A 19,532-nucleotide genomic window follows, 5' to 3' on the forward strand; every position below is an offset into this window, starting at 1 on the left:
TTTCCTCTGTCAGATGGAAAGCCGACAGTCCTCTCTCTCAGAGCAACCACCACTGGGAGCGCAAGACTGGACTTACTCTGACCCGATGAATTAGTGCTAAAAGAAGGAGAAGACCCTAAAAGGGTTGCAACCGGGATCTGGGGCCCACTGCCACTGGGAACAGTGGGATTAGTCCTAGGGCAATCTAGCCTATCCAGTAAAGGAATCAATGTGCTCACTGGGGTAACTGATAGTGATTATCAAGGTGAGACACTAGTTATGATGGAATGTAAAGGTCTGCATATTTCTTCCCCCCAGATCAAAGATAGCTCTGGTACTGCTTTTACCATACTGGGTCCCCAATGCCCACGGAAAGAAAGGGGGAAAGGGACGTTTTGGAAGCACAGGAGCCACAGGAGTATACTGGAATCAATTAATCACTAACCAGAGACCCATGATCACTTTAAAAATTGGAAATAAGAATTTTACTGGCTTATTGGACACAGGGGTGGATATTTCAAACATTAGTGATCAAAACTAACCAGAAACTTGGCCTTGGGTCACTCAGAAACAAAAAATTGTTGGCACTGGGGAAGCGCACACAGCCAAGCAGAGCACCCTAACCTGTTGCGACTCAGAGGGAAGAAAGGCAGTTATACAACCTCAACTCATGCCCTTCCCTGTTAACCTTTGGGGACAGTACCTATTAGCCCAATGGGGGGTCACTCTGCAGACCTCTAATTATGGCCACAGTTATTCCTCCCCTACCGTTGACATGGCTCTCTCAAAATCCTATTTGGGTAGAACAATGACCTTTAAAAGGAGAGAAATTACAAACAGCCCGTCAATCAGTTGAGGAGCAATTAAAAGCCAGCAATATAGAACCGTCAAACAGCCCCTGGAATTCACCCACTTTCATCATTCCCAAAAGGTCTGGTAAATGGAGACTTTTGCATGACTTACGTGCTATCAATGCTAATTTGCAACCTATGGGGCCCCTTCAGCAGAGGCTTCCCTCCCCCACGGCCATTCGAGATTGGCCTACAATCGTTACTGACTTAAAAGACTGCTTTTATACTATTCCCCTAGCAGAAGAGGACACAGAAAAATTTGCATTTACAATACCAGCAATCAATAATGAAAGGCCAGTTCGCTGATTTCAATGGAAAGTGCTTCCCCAAGGAATGCTGGACAGTCCTACCATGTGTCAGTATCATGTAAATCAGGCTTTCTCCCAAGTAGAAAAGAATTTCCTAATGGCAAGATTATTCATTTTATGGATGATATTTTACTAGCAGCCCCAACAGAGCCAGTGCTTTTAAGGTTATATACCTCTGTAGTAAAGAATACACAGTTAAGAGGTTTAATCATAGCACCTGAAAAAGTACAGATGTCTTCTCCTTGGAAATATCTTGGATACAGACTAACTTCTCGGTAAGACCTCAAAACCTTAAATTAGATACTAGCAACTTACACACCTTAAATGACTATCAGAAATTACTAGGTGATATTAACTGGCTTTGCCCCACCTTAGGCATAACTACCGATAAGTTAAAAAACTTGTTTTCTATCTTAAAAGGCAATGCTGCCCTAGACCCTCCTAGGTATTTAACTCCTACAGCACAAAGGGAAATTGAAGAAGTAGAGCAAGCTATCTCTCAAAGGCAATTAGATCACACAGATCCACGATATTCAGTTCAGCTGTTTGTTTTTCCCACGAAACACTCCCCTACAGGGTTAACAGGACAGATGGGCCCAGAGCTATGCTTTCTAGAATGGGTTTTTTGCTCACATACCAGGACTAAAACACTCTTTCCCTATGTCCAGTTAGTCAGTAAAGTCATCTATTCAGGCCTCAGACAATGCAATCGGTTGCTAGGTTATGACCCTGATATCATCAGGATTCCTTTAAGTAAAAAGCAGTTTGAAGCACTATTGCCCTTATCTATGGACCTGCAAACAGCACTGTCTGATTACACAGGCCTTATAGGGCATACCCTTCCTGCTGACAAACTCCTTCAGTTCTTATCTCGTACTTTTGTTGTTTTGCCTACTAAAATAGTTCAATCCCCCATACCTAATGCTTTAACATTGTTTACTGATGGCTCTGATAAACATGGAAAAGCGGCTGTGTGGTGGAGATCACATAATTCCCTCACTCGTTCTGGATTTACTAGCGCTCAGAGAGCTGAGGTTGGAGCCTTAATATTAGCCTTAGAAACTTTTTCCACTCAGCTCATCGATATTGTTAGTGACTCTGCTTACTGTTTATTTATTGCGGAACTTTGAGACAGCCCTCATTAAGACCACTCTGGAGCCCACTCTGTGTGCACTTTTTCTCCAACTTCAGCAACTGCTAGATCAATGTATACATCTTATTTTTATTACACACATTCAGGCACACAGCTCACTGCCTGGCCTACTGGCTTATGGCAATGATCAAGCAGACCTACAGGTTATGACATCACTGCTTGACCAAGCCACCCAAATGCATCAATTTTTCCACCAAAACTTGAGAAACTTATCTAAACAATTTCAACTTACCCAGAGACTAGCTAAACAAATTATCCTACAACACCCAGATTGCCAGTTCACAGGCACATCTCCTCCTTCAACAGGTGTTAACCCTAGAGGACTAGAACCTAATCAGTTATGGCAAACAGATGTTACACACATCCCTCAATTTGGAAAACTTAGATATGTACGTGTATCCATTGATACCAATTCTCATTTAATTAGTACTCATGCTCTTCCTAGAGAGTCCACCCGATATGTCATTAAACATCTTCTTTTAACTTTTGCATTTATGGGACAGCCCACAGAAATTAAAACTGATAATGGTATGGCTTATGCCAGCTCACAATTTCAACAATTTTGTCACACATGGAACATCCAACATTCCACAGGCATCCCGTATAACCCCCAAGGACAGGCCATAGAACGTACCCAATCCACCCTTAAAAGTATGCTCAGAAAACAAAAAAGGGGGAATATGAATAAGGACCCTGCAACACTACTAGCACAAGCCTTATTTACCCTTAATTTTAAAAATTTAAATAAATTTCAATCAGCTGTAGAAAAGCACTTTGCTAAAACCTCTCGAGACATAAAACCTGCAATTTTATGGAAAGACATAAACAGTAATGTATGGTGTGGTCAAAATGAATCGTTAAAGTGGGGGAGAGGATATGCTTCTGTTCACACCCCCTCAGGTCCTCTTCGGATTCCAGTACAATGCATCAAACCATACCATGGCGTGGCTAGGACCCAACCCAGTACCAGAAATAAAGAAAATAACCCTACAGGACCCATAGCCCCGGACAATGCGGCTTCCTCAGACAACACAGGCCCCGGACAGGATGCTGAAGAAGACAAGTCAGAAGACTGAGTGAATCCTGCTCTGGACACAGACACGATTCACTCCAGATAATCTGTTCCTTGTTATGCTTTTTTTTTTTTTTTTTTTTTTTTGAGACAGAGTCTCACTCTGTCACCAAGCTGGAGTGCAGTGGTGCGATCTGGGCTCACTGCAACCTCCACCTCCCAGGTTCAAGTGATTCTCCTGCCTCAGCCTCCCGAGTAGCTGGGACTACAGGCACACGCCACCATATCCAGCTAATGTTTGTATTTTTAGTACAGATGGGGTTTCACCATGTTAGCCAAGATGGTCTCAAACTCTTGACCTCATGATCCACCTGCCTCAGCCTCCCAAAGTGCTGGGATTAATTCTCTCACTCTGCCTGCAACCAGTACCTGCTACACTCTATTTGGCCCATCTTCTAAATTCGCCTTTTTTCTGCCCTGTTACTTAGACAAATACCCCCCTTCCCAGCTTCTAACAATGCGACTGCTTGGCTGAGAGAGATTAACATAACCCCAGTGGGGTTCCTTAGTAACAGCACACAATGAACTGAAGTGCCAAGTAACAATACAGGTCACTCCTTGATTGGAAAAAAAAAAATGTTGCTAATTATACTCAAGTTTGTCTTATGTTATTTACTAATTCCAGGATGCAAAGCTGGAATATGAGCAGTTACCACCACGCCTGACAAACCTGCTGCACATATCTGTACTCTCCTATCAACAAAACCTGATGCTAAAAACAGAAAAGGGAGAGACGTAGGAGATCAGTCAGGGTGGTGGGAAAAACAGTAGAAAGATGCAAACCTTCTTGGAAGGCTGTAAGATTTTACAAAAGCTTCGGAAAAAGATTTGGCTAAAGGCAGCCAGATTCTCTTATCAGGTGCCTGACAGTTTAGGTTAGATAACAAGGGAATGTAAAGAAACTGATCTAGATAAGTTTACTTAGACCTTGGAACCTGGCCTTTAATCATCCGAGTGCAGGACTACTGGGGTGGCAGGGTGGGAAGGGGGGGGCGCGACCATGTGAACTGCCCACAAGTGTGTTGACTCAAGGCCTTTGTCATTAAATCTATACTGAATAAATGCCGGCAGTGTAGGCTTGTCAGGCCGCAGCTGCTGACTCTTTACAGCACCCTCCTCAGTGTCTGTGGGCGGCCTGGTCCCCTAGCCCGCTCTTTCACTGGTTTCTGGTGTCTGAGTGCATTTGTTCATCTGTCATTCAGCCAGGGTCTGCAGGTTGGACCCAGCAGTTCCGTACAGTGGCTGCTCCCACGTGAGGTCCCAAAGTGGGACCCAAAGTAAGGATGACAAAAATGTTGAGCTAAGCCCCCAGCTGACCCTCATTGAATACATGCAATGAGCAAAACATACACCTTTTGTTGTTTTAAGCCACTGAGATACTGGGGTTTTTGTTCATAGCCTACTCAGAATAATAGTCTACAACTAGTTAAAAATCATGCTGATGCTGTGCATGGTGGCTCCTGCTTATAATCCCAGCACTTTGGGAGTCTGAGACAGGAGGATCGCTTGAGCCCAGGTGTTCAAGACCAGCCTGGGCAATACAGAGACCCTGCCTCTACAAAAATTTAAAAATTAGTTGGGTATAATGGTGTGCCTGTAGCCCCAGCTACTCAGGAAGCTGAGGTGGGAGGATTGCTTGAGCCTAGGAGGTCAAGGCTGCAGTGAGCAGTGATCCTGATACTGCACTCCAGCCTGAATGACAGAGCCAGATCCTGTCTCAAAAAAAAAAAGAAATCATACTGAAAATACCCAATGTTCACTCTATTTTTATTCATTTTAAGAAATTAAAATAAGTCCTTTAACTATGGACATTAAACTCTCCTATATTACTTCTCTTAGAGATCAGAAAAATGAACCCACTTCCCATAAAATTTATTTAAAATAGACAAGTTTATTGTCATCTCACTGAAAAGTATATGTAATACAAATAAAGAAATTCTAGTTTACCCAAATATTTATCAGAACTCTGACTTAGCAATTATAAAAGATGTGGGCAATTATAAAAGCTATTTAGAATAGCATCTAAATTTCAGTGGTTTTTTTTTTAAACTACATTGGCCCTAGCCCCAGAAGATTCCAGTGCACACATTCATCACAGAAAATATATGTATTCCAGTGCATATAGTCATTATAGAGAATGATGAATATAACGAGAATGAGCAATGTGGAGGCAGCAGGAATGTTAGGAACCTTTGCTCTAACTTGTCTTCCGAGCCACACAAAATCCCAACTGCACTATGTGACTCTGAGCCTTACCTGTAAAATCAGAAAAATATGATATACCATAGTTATTAAGTTTAAAAATGTGATATGAATTTTCTGGCACACAGTAGACAAATATTATCTCTGCTTCCTAACATACAGTTTGAAATTTGTAGAAAATTGTATGATAGCTTCAATGCCAGAAGACATGTCTTTATAAAACAGGAAGAGAAAGCCAAATGGGAGGCTAGGCTGAGATGCAAAACAAAGACAACATGAAAAAGGAAATGGGTGAGATCTAGGACTGCCAAGATAATACAGATTCAACTGCAGAATAAGATACTTGCCCAGGAGCCAGAGGTTGCAGTGAGCTGAGATCACACCACTGCCTTCCAGCCTGGACAACATAGAGAGACCTTGTCTCAAAACAAACAAACAACAACAACAACAAAAACTGTGAGACAAAAAATATTTTTAATAGATACTAGAGGGAATAAGGAAAAGAACTATTGATGTGACTACAGAGATTAAACCTAAGAAGCTTTACCAGAATGGAAAGATACTGAGAGAAGATGACAGATATGGAAAATGGAGATCTAAAAAACTACACATCCTCAAGGAACCAGAATACAAAGAAAAACCAAAGGTACAAATTTTAAAAACTTGAAATAGCTGAAACAAAACTGGTACATTATCATTATGTAGTGCTGAATCCTTTGTTTAAATATCTGTATAATACTTTCTCAACTACTCAGAGATACTAGAAGGCAAGACAACAATATTTTCTCTTATCCAACATCCTTAACAAACTAATCTGGCAAATTAAACAATACTCTCCATTCTCTCCAATAAATTACTGAACATTCGCCACTAGTGAAGCTTACTTTTTATCAAACCAATACGTTTATATTCCCATCAACTTACCAAGAATTAGTTATATTTATAATTTACAGTTTATAACATATAGTTTGTTATGATAAAATAACATTCAGTTTAAATACTACATAAATCAGTAAAATTATAAATATGAAGAGTTGATTCTATAAAAATGAAGCCGAATTTTAGAAAAACTCAACAGCTAGTTACAAAAAACTGTTAAATCAGGTATAGGTGAATCAACTGTAAAAGACTAGGAGGAAAAATCATACGTCTCTAGATGGATCATATACTCAGACTGCTTTACATCTATATGGTTTTTGTGTTTGTTTGTTTTCTGAGTTTTTCTGTTTTTGAGATGGGGTCTCACTCTGTTACCCAGACTGGAAAGCAGTGGCATGATCACTCCTCACTGTAGCCTCAACCTCCCGGGCTCAAGCAATCCTCCCACCTCAGCCTTTTGAGTAATCCTCCCACCTCAGCCTTTTGAGTAGCTGGAACTACCGGCCTGTGTGCTATCACGTCTGGCTAATTTTGTGGGGTTTTTTGTTTTTTTTTTTTTTTTTTGGAGAGACAGGGTTTCCTCATGTTGCCTAGGCTGGTCTCAAACTCCTGGGCTCAAGCGACCCACCCACCTTGGCCTCCCAAAGGGTTGGGATTACAGGCACCAGCCATGGGGCCTGGCCTCTATGTTTTCTTAAACAAAATAAACATTTAAGGTAGAATGTATCATTTTTATTCCCCTTATATTAATAACTTTTTTAAATGTAATAAATACCTCCCAATCACATTAAATAAGAGAGCTTCTTTGTACATCAAAATAGACAGAATCTATGTGGATTATGAGAGATTTTTACAATAACTGATAATGTTTTTGGAACACATGCTAGGCATTGTCCTAAACATATTATCTCACTTAAACCTCATTTAAAAGCCCTATGAATTAGACACTATACCCCAATTTTACAGAGGAGTGAGGCTTAGAGAGTGGAGCTCAGACTCACACTCAGGTCTAAATCCCAAGCTCATAGTCTTAGCTATTCACTACCTTTATTTTCTTTATCTTTTCTATATTTTAAAGTTTTTTTCAATACACATTGTAAGCACAGTCGGTTAACGTATAAGGTTTGTTAACTTAGTTCAACTGCTGACAACTCTTCAAGGCCTTCTGGAAATACCATCCCCACTCTGGTACATAGCGGATACTCAATGAATTATATAGTATGATATAAATGTCAAAGAATGTTTTTATATTACTTGATGAAAGATATATTACAAATCCAATTTTCTCAATGCCCTGATAAAGCAAGAAAAGCAGCATGTTAGGAGCACATATTCTAGAGCCAGGTTGCCTGAGTTCAAGTCCTAGCTCCACCACAGACAAGATGTGTGAACCTAAGCAAGTTGCTTATCGCCCCTGTGCTTCAGTTCCCTCATCTGCACTACGGATATAATAACAGTAACTAATTCCACTGGGTTGTTGTAGGGATTAAATGAATTAAAATCTTAAAAGTAGTACTGAAATCAGTGCCTAGAACATAGAAAATTACATTTAACTAAAGTAAAACCAGTATCATGTAGGAGAAAAAAAGAAACAAAGGAAACTCAACCAGTAAATTCAAACCAAAACTTCTGTAAATCATCAATGATTTTGGGAGGCATCACCTTTTAAGTAATCTTACAGTACTGAAAAGGAGATCCCTGCTGTCTGCACTGTGCTAGTTACTGGAGTACCAAACAACAAAACGCTGCCTCTGTTCTTGATGAGCTAACTTACTACTGAAGGACACAGCGATGATTATAGTGCAATGTGGCAAGTACAACGGTAGAGGCAAGTGTGCACAGAGTGCCCTAGGAGCATTCTCAGTGACAATAAAGGGACCTAATTTGAGAATGATCCAAAGAATACCGATAAAATATATTAAACTATTCTTTTGTCATTATTAACTATTAAAGTTCACACTAAATGACTAACCACACAAATGGAAAAAAAGTCCAAAGTTTATAAACCTCATAGTGCTTTTTAAATTTATGGTACTATGAATCTCAAACAAATAACTGTTGACCACTTGTAAGAAAACCAGTAAGCTAGTGACCGTAGGGAATCTAAAGATTCTATCCCTATCCTCCTTTTAGTTGGGAAGGCAAGGTATAAACGACCACGACAAAGTAAGAGTTAAGACCTAATCTTAACTCTTTAACCTGAGAGTTAAGTAACAATAAAGGCAACAATACAAGAGATATTACAAAGCAACTATGTGATTAACTACCAAGAGAAATATAGTCAACCAATGTTCCAAATAAATCCCAGGAATATCCAAGACAAAAGACAAACTTAACACTTCTTGTTAGGTGTGTGTAGATATAGATATATAGATACATCTCACACAACACTTTGAGAATAAGAGGAAAGGTTTTTTAAGTTCAATTTTGTATTACATATATTTGATTTACTTATAACTGGCTTCATAAAAATGAAGTTCACTTCTAAATGTAACAAACATATCATAATCAGAAATTCATTCTTTACTCATAAATGTTTACTAAAGCAATCACTATGAAATAAGAACATGCAGTAAAGTTTAAAAATTTATCCTTCTTTTTTTCCTGATTTTTGATACAGGGTCTTGCTATGTTGCCCAGGATGCCCTCCAACTCCTGGGCTAAAGGGATTCTCCTGCCTCAACCTCCTGAGTAGTTGAGGCATGCACCACACAGCCCAGCTCAAAAATTTATAATTCTTGAACTTCATATAATGGTAAGAATGATCTTCTGACTCTCAATCCAGTGCTCCTCCCATTATATCACAAAATAGACAATTTTCTCAAAATGTATTTTAGTAGATCCACCCTTCCCTTACATTGTATGGGTTTCACCGTGTTAGCCAGGATGGTCTTGATCTCCTGACCTCCTGATCCACCTGCCTCGGCCTCCCAAAGTGCTGGGATTACAGGCGTGAGCCACCACGCCCAGCCTTCTGGCTGTTCTTGTGCAGTAGATGTTGTCTAAGAAAAATTTAAATGCACTTCTTAAGAGTACAGAAGACCAGCACTGAGTTATTCCCATTTTTTTCAAGCCAGGTTTCTTATAAAATTTGTAACAAAGTATACTTTGAATTCTTTGTTAAAATCTTTAAAATCCACAAAATCAGATTCTGATTAACCTAGCTGGATATTTTTTAATTCCTGTGATTTGTTTCCATCTATAGACCAACAAACATTTATTAACACTGAAATTTAGAAGTTAGCCTGACAAGGATCAGCAAAAGATACCACAACTGTTAGGTAAGAGATCACTGGAGAACAGACTAGCACTACAGTGCTAATTTATCATGCCACAGATTTCTTGCTGACTGCAGTGAGAAAAATATAACTCACCTTACTCCTCTCAACAAAGCAGTCAAACCTAGTATCACAAATAATGGGACTGCACAGTGTACGTCTCCTAATGGGAGGCATATAAAATATATTAAATCACTTATTAGGTATTCTTGCCCAAAATGTTTAAATTAAAACTAATCGACTGTGGTGGGACGCAGTGGCTCACGCCTGTAATCCCAGCACTTTGGGAGGCCGAGGTGGGCAGATCATGAGGTCAGGAGCTCAAGATCATCTTGGCTAACAGGGTGAAACCCCATCTCTACTAAAAATACAAAAAATTAGCTGGGCGGGGTGGCGGGCGCCTGTAGTCCCAGCTACTCGGGAGACTGAGGCAGGAGAATGGCATGAACCCGGGAGGCAGAGCTTGCAGTGAGCCAAGATCGCACCACTGCACTCCAGCCTGGGATACAGAGCAAGACTCCGTCTCAAAAAAAAAAAAAAAAACAACACTAATCGACCGTTTAAATCTAGTTTACATTTAACAACTGGTATAGGGAGGATACAGGAACAAGCTAAACAATGCTATGGGGGGGGAGATCTGACAAATCGAGAATATGAGTCACTTTATAAGACAACTGTCTTGATCTCTTAAAAAAAATCATTGTCATTTTTAAAGGGGGTAAGAGGTGAGACTGCTGTAGACTAGAAGAGATCAAAAAGCCTTAACAACTAAATGCAATGAATAAACTTTGATGAAATCCTGATTTGGTGGGCATGGGTGTACAAATCACAAATGACAATTCAGTACGAATGAGATGTAAATATGGATATATATTAGAGTATATTAAAGAATTATCACACCTAAGAAAAGTAACAATAATGGTATTTTGGCTAGGTAAGAAAATGTCCTTAACTTTAGAGGATGCATGTGACATATTGAGGGGTAAAATGTCATAATGTCCATAGCTTAGTTTCAAAGAGTTCAGCTGAAAATAATATACAAGTATATCTCATTTTATTGAGCTTCATTTTATTCTGCTTCATAGTGACATTTTTTAAAAAAAAAATCTGGAAGTGTTTATTTCTCCTTTATTTTTGAAATATATAGTTCCAGGATCTAGAATTCTAGTTTGATAGTTGTTTTCTTTCAGTAGAGGTATACCTTGTTTTATTTCACTTTTCATTGTGCTTCACAGATAATAATGTGTTTTCTTACAAATTGAAAGTTTGTGGCACCCTGCATCACGCAAGTCTATTGGCACCATTTTTCAAACAGCACCCTGTGTTCACTTTGTGTATCTGTATCATATTTTGGTAAGTCTTGCAATATTTCAACCTTTTTCATTGTTATTATATCTGCTACAGTGATCTGTGATCAGTGATTTGTGATGTTACTATTGTAATTGTTTTGGGGTGCCACAAATCATGTCAATATAAGACAATGAACTGAATAAATGTTGGATGTGTTCTGACTGCTCTACCACCCAGTCCTCATCCCCCTCTCTTTCCCTCTCCTTGGGTCTTCCTATTTCCTGAAACACAATAATATTGAAATTAGCTCAATTAATAACCTTACACTGGCCTCTAAGTGTTCAAGTGAAAGGAAGACTCACACATCTCCCACTTTAAATCAAAAGCTAGAAATGATTAAGATTAGTAGGGAAGGCATGTCAAATGATAGGAAAGCAAAACAGCCTTACTGCTGACACAGAGGAAGTTTTACTAGTCTGGACAGAAGATCAAACCAAACACATTTCCTTAAACCAAAGCCCAATCCAGAGCAAGGACCTAACTCTCTCCAATTCTATGAAAGCTGAGAGAAGTGAGGAAACTGCAGAAGAAAAGTTGGATGCTAGCAGAGGACAGCTCATGAAGTTTACGAAAGCCACCTCCATAACATAAAAGTGCATGATGAAGCAGCAAGTGCTGATGTGGAAGGTGCAGCAAGTTATCCAGAAGATCTAGCTGATGAAGGTGTCTACACTCAACATCAGATTTTCAGTGGCAACGAAAGAGCCTTCTATTGGAAGAAGATGGCATCTGGGACTTTCACAGCTAGAGAAGAGAAATCAATGCCTGGCTTCAAAGCTTCAAAGGATGGTCTGTTTCTCTTGTTAAAGGTAATGCAGCTGATGACTTTAAGCTGAACCCAGTGCTCATTTACCACTCTGAAAGTCTTAGGATCCTTAAAAATTATGCTAAATCTACTCTGCCTGTATTGTAGAAATCAAAGAAAACCTGGATGACTGACAGCATTTATGTTTATAGCATGCTTTAATGAGTATTTTAAGCCCACTGTTGAGACCTACTGCTCAGAAATAAGGATTCCTTTTGCTTACTGACAATGCATCTAGTCACCCAAGAGCTCTGATGAAGATGTACAAGATTAATGTTGTTTTCATGCCTTTTAACACAACATTCATACTGCAGTCCATGGATGAAGGAGTCACTTCAACTTTCAAGTCTTTGTGTACAAACATATTTTAAAGTCCTAGGAACAGTGACATTCCAATAGCCACCCCAGCACACCCACTGTTCTGTTAAAAAATTATATCTGGCCAGGCGCAGTGTCTCACACCTGTAATCCTAGCACTTTGGGAGGCCAAGGCAGGCGGATCTGAGGTCAGGAGTTCGACACCAGCCTGACGAACATGGTGAAACCCCCATCTCTACTAAAAATATAAAATTAGATGGGTGTAGCATGCCTGTAATTCCAGGTACTCAAGACGCTGAGGCAAACCCGGGAGGCGGAGGTTGCAGTGAGCTGAGATCGTGCAACTGCACTCCAGCCTGGGTGACAGAGTGAAACTCTGTCTCCAAAAAAAAAAAAATTATTTCCATTTGTATTTGTATACATTTATTGGGTGCAAGTATAATTCTGTTACATGTATAGATTGTGTAGTGGTGAAGTTAGGGCTTTTAGGGTATCCATTACCCAAATAAAGTACATTATACCCACTAAGTAATTTCTCATCATCCACCTGCTCCCACCCCACAACCTGAGTCCCAATTATCTATCATTCCACACTCTATGTCCATGTGTACACATTATTTAGCTCCCACTTATAAGTGAGAATATAAGGTATTTTCCTGTGTCTGACTTGTTTCACATAAGATAATGACCTCCAGTTCCATCTGTGTTGCTACAAAAGACATGACTGTATCCTTTTTCATGGCTGAATAGTATTCCACTGTGTATATATACCACATTTACTTTATCCAGTCATCTGCTGATAGACAATTAGGTCGATTCCATATCTTTGCTACTGTGAATAGTGCTGTGATAAACATAGAACTGCAGGTATCTTTTTGATATAATGATTTCTTTTGCTTTGAGCAGATACCTAGTACTAGGATTGCTGGATGGAATGGTAGTTTTATTTTCAGTTCTTTGAGAACTCACCACACTGTTTTCCCTAGAGGGAAAACTAATTTACATTCCCACCACCAGTGTATTATAGTTCCTTTTCCTCTGCATCCTTGCCAACATCTTTTTTTGTCTTTTTACTAGTAGTCATTCCAATTGGAGTAAGATGATATCTCCGTGTGATTTTAAGTCACATTTATCTGATTAATAATGTAGAGCATTTTTTCTAGTGCCTATTGGCCATTCGTATGTCTTCTTTCAAAAAACGTCTATTCATGTCCTTTGCCCATGTTTTAATGGGATTATTTTATTCATCATTAATTTTTTAATTGTCTGAGTTCTTTGTAAATTCTGGATGTTAGTCCCCATTGGATGTATAGTCTGCAAATATTTTCTCCCACTCTGCAGGCTATTTACTCTGTTATTTCTTTTGCTGTGCAGAAGCTTTTTAGTTCAACTAAGTCCCATTTCTCTATTTTTGTTTTTGCTGCCTGTGCTTTTGAGGTTTTAGTCACAAATTCTTTGCCTAGACCAATGGCCAGAAGGAGTTTTCCCTAGGTTTTCTTTTTGATAACTTCACATCTTACAGTTAAGTCCTGAATCCATCTGGAGTTATTTTTGAGACATAAGGGTTCTGTTTCATTCTTCTACGTGTGGCGATCCAATTTTCCCAGCACCATAATTGAAGGAAGACGTCCTTTCCCCAGTCTGTGTTCTTGTCAACTTTGTCAAAGATGAATTAACTGTAAATATGTGGCTTTATTTCTAGGTTCTCTATTCTGTTCCACTGATGGATGTGGCTGTTTTTGTACCAGTACTATGCTGTTTTGGTTATTACAGGCTTGTGGTATAAGTTGATGTCAGGTAATGTGGTGCCTACAGCTTTGTTCCTTTTGCTTAGGATTGCTTTGGGTATTCAGGCTTTTTGGTTTCACATGAATTTTATAATTGTTTTTGCTAATTCTGTGAAGAATGATTTTTTTTTTTTTGAGACACAGACTCACTCTATTGCCCAGGATGAAGTGCAGCAGCACGATCTTGGCTTACTGCAGCCTCCATCGCTTGGGTTCGAGCAGTTCTCCTGCCTCAGCCTCGCAAGTATCTGGGGCTACTGCCACATCGTCCCACTAATTTTTGTATTTTTAGTAGAGACAGGGTTTCACCATGTTGGTCAGGCTGGTCTGGAACTCCCGACCTCAGGTGATCTCCCTGCCTTGGCCTCCCCAAGTGCTGGGATTACAGGCATGAGCCACTCTACCCAGCTGATGTTGGTATTTTGATAGGGGTTCGCTTCAATTTGTAGATTGCTTTGAGTAGTGTATTCGGCCATTCTTGCATTGCTCTAAAGAAATACCTCAGGCTGGGTAATTTATAAAGAAAAGAGGTTTAATTGGCTCACGGTTCTGCAAGCTGGCCTGGAAGCATGGTGCTGGCACCTGCTTGGCCTCTGGTGAGGTCTCACGACATAAGGCAAAGCGGGAGCAAAGACATCACTTGGCAAGAGCAGGAGCAAGTGAGAGAGTGGAGAGATGCCACACATTTTTAAACGACCAGATCTCACATGAACTTGCTCATCATCAAGGGGATGGTGCTAAGCCACTCATGAGGGACCCACCCCCATGATCCAGTCACCTCCCACCAGGCCCCACTTCCAACACTGGGGATTGCATTTCAACATGAGATTTGGAGGAGACAAATAAACAACTCATATCAGGTTGTATGGTCACTTTGACAAAACTGATTCTTCCAATCAACGAGTATGGGATGTTCTTCCATTTGTCTGTGTCATCTAGAATTTCTTACATCAGGGCTTTGTAGTTCTCCTTATAGAGATCTGTCACCTCCTTGATTAAATACATTTCTAGGTGGATTTTTTCTTTTTTTGAAGATTGCTTTCTTGATTTAGTTTTCAGTTGGATCGTTATTGGTGTATAGAAATGCTCCTCATTTTTGTACACTGATTTTGTATTGACACTTTACTGGATTATTTGTCAAATTTAAGAGGTTTTTGGTGGCATCTTTAGGTTTTTCTAAATATGAGAGAGATCGTGTCACCAGGGAATGGGGTATTTCGACTTTTCCAACTTTGATGCATTTCTTAATTTAAGAAATACAGCCAGGACAGTTGCTCATGCCTGTAATTTCAACATTTTGGGAGGCCAAAGTGGGAGGACCATCTGAGGCAGAGTTTGCAACCAGCCTGAGCAACACAGTGAGATGCTAACTCTAAAAATAGAAATAAAAATAAAAAATTAGGCTAGCCTGATCCAGACTCAGATGTTCTTTTAGCATTTTTTTGGCAACAAATAATTTTTAATTAAGGTACATATATATTGCTTTTTTAGAATGTCATTGCACACTTAACAGACTACAGTATATTGTAAACATAACTTTATACGCACTGTGAAACTAAAAAAAGAAAAATAAACGAAATACATTTTGTAAGGCTATAACTACCATAGACAGTGATCAGATTCTTCTGATAGATCTGAGCAAAGTAAATTGAAAACCTTCTGGAAAGGATCCATCATTCTAGATGCCATTAAGAACATTGATGATTCATGGGAGGAGGTCAAAGTATCAACATTAACAGGAATTTGGAAGAAGCTGATTCCAGCCCTCATGGATGACTTTGAGGGGTTCAAGACTTCAGTGGAGGAAGTAACTGTAGATGTGACGGAAACAGCAAGAGAACTACAATTAGTAGCGGAGCTAAAACTTGAACGGATGAAAAGTTGCTTCTTATGGATGAGGAAACAAAGTAGCCTTTTTCTTTTTTTTTTTTTTTTTTTTTTTTTAAGACAGGGTCTTGCTCTGTTGCCCAGGCTGGTATGCACTGCCACAGCTCACTGCAGCCCTGACCTCCCCTCCCCGGCTCAAGCAATCTTCCTGCTTCAGCTTCCCAAATCACCACAACCGGCTAACTTTTGTATTTTTTTAAATGGGGTTTTGCCATGTTGCCCACGCTGTTCTTGAATTCCTTGGCGCAAGCAATCCTCTTGCCTCAGCCTCCCAAACTGCTGGGATTATAAGCGTGACCCCATTACACCTGGACAGAAAGTGGCTTCTTGAGATGGAATCTACTCCTAGTGAAGACGATGTGAATATTATTGAAGTAGCAACAAAGGACTTAGATTACAAAAACTTGGTTGATAAAGCAACGATAAGCAACTTAGATGATAGTTGATAAGCAGTTAGTTGATAAACGGTTTGAAAGGACTGACTCCAATTTTGAAAAATGTTCTATGGTGAGTAAAATGTTATCAAATAGTATCACATGCTAGAGTGAAATCTTTCATGAAAGGAAGAGTCCATCGATGCGGCAAACTTCACTAATGTCTTACTTTAAGAAATTGCCTCAGCCATCCCAAACTTCAAAAGCCACCCCTCATCAACCATCCTTACTAGTCAGCAGCCATCAACATGGAGGCAAGACCCTCCACCAGCAAAAAGATCACAATTCCCTAAAGGCTCAAATGTTCTTTAGAAATTTTAGCAATAAATAATTTTTTAATTAAGGTATATACTTTTTTTAGACATAATGCCATTGCACACAATAGACTACAGTATATTGCAAACAACTTTATATGCACCGTGAAACTAATTTATGTGACTCACTTCTTTTCCTTTATTGCAGTGGTCTGGAACCAAAGCCACAATCTCTCTAAGGTATGCCTGTACATGTACCTATGGATAAAGCAAATATGGCAAGATACCAACAAATGTTTAATCTAGAGGGTCATGATACAAGTGGTTTACTACTACCAAATTTTCTGTATGCTTGAAATTGTTTGATAATAAAAAGTGGGAGGTAGGTGGAAATAGCTCCAATTCTATAAAGAGAAAATCAACCTGAAACCAACGCTGTAGGAAATGCAGAGTATCAAACATGACTTTAATACAGCACCTATTAGTTTAACCCTTTGGTACCAATAAAGTAAACGAGAAACAAAAGCTCCACCTAAAACATTGCTTAAAAGACTGTCTCTAATGCAATCCAATTATTTAAGATAAGCCTTTAACAGCTAGTTTCTCAAAACAGGCACATGGATAACCATTCTATAATGATATCATATACAACATAATTCAATAAGATTCAACATGTTTATATTTTAACCAAACAACAAATCAATCTGTAAACCATCCACATGTTAACTTTGTAATTTGACCTTTTCTCCACAGAGACTGCAAGACCACAAATTTTCTTCAACTTGATAATACACTCGGAAAATTACAGAGCAGTATAACAAGGCATCAATAGATTTGTTAAACATTTGCAATTATGCATAAAGCTTCAATTACTCAAAGGAAATGTATCGACTTTTTTTCAGTACAGAGCTCTGGCTCCTTATTTTTTCCTCTCAGCATAGTTTAAAAAAATACAAAACTCATGCTAAAATGAGAATTTTCAGTTAACTTATAAACACTGATTAGTAGCACTCCATACAAATGAAAAACAATCACACCATCAAACTTTCTACGATATTCTACGCATTAAAATTTGACACTGAACTAAAAAACATTGCATAAGACAACGAACAAATCACTAAATTGCCACATAATCCAGCAACAAATTTTGCAACAAGGAAATCTCAAGCAAATAACCCAACTGTGAGTTCCCTTTGGGCTTCAAGGTCAAACTACGAAAGTAAATTTGTGACTTTTCAAGATCTATGCAGTTTTACCAAATGTATTTATTTTTTGTAAGAGAATAATTTTTTCCTATCTAGTACTAGTATATAAAAAGTAAAGGTATCTGAAGCCATCTTTAAAATTTTTTTTTAAAGCCAAGAAAATGATTTGGCAAAAGACATCGAAGAGCTTACGTTAGGGAAAACTAAACTGTATCTGTCTATGTGTTTAGAATTTATCCCATTAAAGAAACTGCTCAGTTAGTCTCATTTTCTAAACGTATTTATTTTTTGCAAGACGAGAAATACAGTCTTACAAAAAGACATCTGCATATTCGAACCAAGCCTTCCTGGATTACTAGTTTCACGACCTTGGACAAATGCCTTAATCTCTCTGAGCCTCAAGTTTTCACCTGTAAAATGGGGCGATGTACCCACTTCATTGGGCTGGGAAGATGAAGAGTGATAATGCATGACAATTGCCGGGCGCAGACTAAGAGCACCGTAAGTGCTACCTAAATATTTCGTAAAGAGAAAAGGGGGAAACAACCTTACATCAAAAGATTACCACACTGTGACAGTGCAAAGACAAGCACTTTTTCGCTTACTGCATGTACCATTTCTGCTTCATCCCAAGACCAGCTGCAACCTTCCTTCTAAAATCTCTGCAGGGAACGTGTCTGACAGCTAACACAGCCCAGCAGCCTACTTGGCGCTGACCTGGGCTTTAGGACTGGATGCGGGGGGCCCAAGGTCCGCCCTCCCGCAGCTAGGCAATCACCCAGCGAAATCTCCGCCCCTGGAGCGGCGCTTAGGCCGCCGCCAGCCCCCTCCCGGCGCCCAGCCCACGGCCCCCGACACACACACACACAAGCGCGCAAAAACACACACACACTCACGCGCGCGCACGCACACACGCACGTACCGGCTGCTCCGCAGGGACGTAGAGAGCCGCAGGCCCAAGGAGGGGCCGCCCCCGCCGAGCCCGCCCCTCCGCCCCAGCGCGGCCTGTCACCGCGGCCCCAGGTCGGGGGCGGCCGCGGGGCCCCCGGGGGCCGGAGGGGCGCGTGAGGAGTCGGGCGTGGGCCTTGGGGCCAGGCCCGTCACTCTTTCACATGAAGCCCAGGCCGGGCGGGGTGGCGGGCGCGTGAATCCTCGCAGCCGGCCGGGTCCTCCTGGCGCTCCTCGGCGCTTCTAGCAGCTGCAACCCCGAGGCCGCGGGGAACTGGGCAGGAAAGGAGGAAGCCGCGGGCCCGCGTCGCCGGAGACCGGAGAAGAGGCGGGAGTGGCGCCTCCGCGGACAGGGGCGCCGAGCGTCCTGGTCGTTGTCTTCGTCGCCGCCGCGGGCCGTGCAACCCCCGAACGCTGCGCCCAGCGGCCGCGGCACCCTCGTCAGGCGCCGCCGCTAAGGGCAGGCAGCCCGGCCGCCACTACACACGGACCCGTGACGTCGGGCGTAGCGCGGCGCACGTCACGGCCGCTCGCTCGTGCGCGCGCACCCCTCCGCCCGGCGGTAGCGGAGCCCGCCGGGGGCGCGCGCCCGACCCTAGGGAGTGGATCGGCGCCTGCGCAGAGGGCCGCCACGCCCACAGACACGCCCCGTCCCCCCCGCCGGACGGCGCGGGGATTCCCAGTCCTGGCTCCGCCCCGGCCTCGGCCCCGTCCCTGCCCCGGGGCATCCTGTGCTGTTCAGTGTGCGCGGCGCATACGCACCTGGGTTGTCTCGAGCCTGCGGTAGTGGCCAGATCCCAGACATCCGAGTAGATCTCGTGA

The 19,532-nt window shown here is 41.1% G+C and overlaps 1 protein-coding gene across 1 annotated transcript in view; it reads right to left on the reverse strand.

Annotated features, from left to right (window-relative positions):
• MAP3K2 (mitogen-activated protein kinase kinase kinase 2) overlaps positions 1 to 19,216 on the reverse strand; it is a 93,440-nt gene extending 74,224 nt beyond the window's left edge. The window contains exon 1 of the mRNA XM_030800872.1: positions 18,685 to 19,216. The gene's annotated coding sequence lies outside the window, so the exon portion shown is untranslated. The remainder of the gene's footprint in view (positions 1 to 18,684) is intronic.
• Positions 19,217 to 19,532: the final 316 nt, after the last annotated feature.

This window comes from Nomascus leucogenys, chromosome 20 (genome assembly GCF_006542625.1).
Source record: "Nomascus leucogenys isolate Asia chromosome 20, Asia_NLE_v1, whole genome shotgun sequence".
Taxonomy (NCBI): Eukaryota; Metazoa; Chordata; class Mammalia; order Primates; family Hylobatidae; genus Nomascus; species Nomascus leucogenys.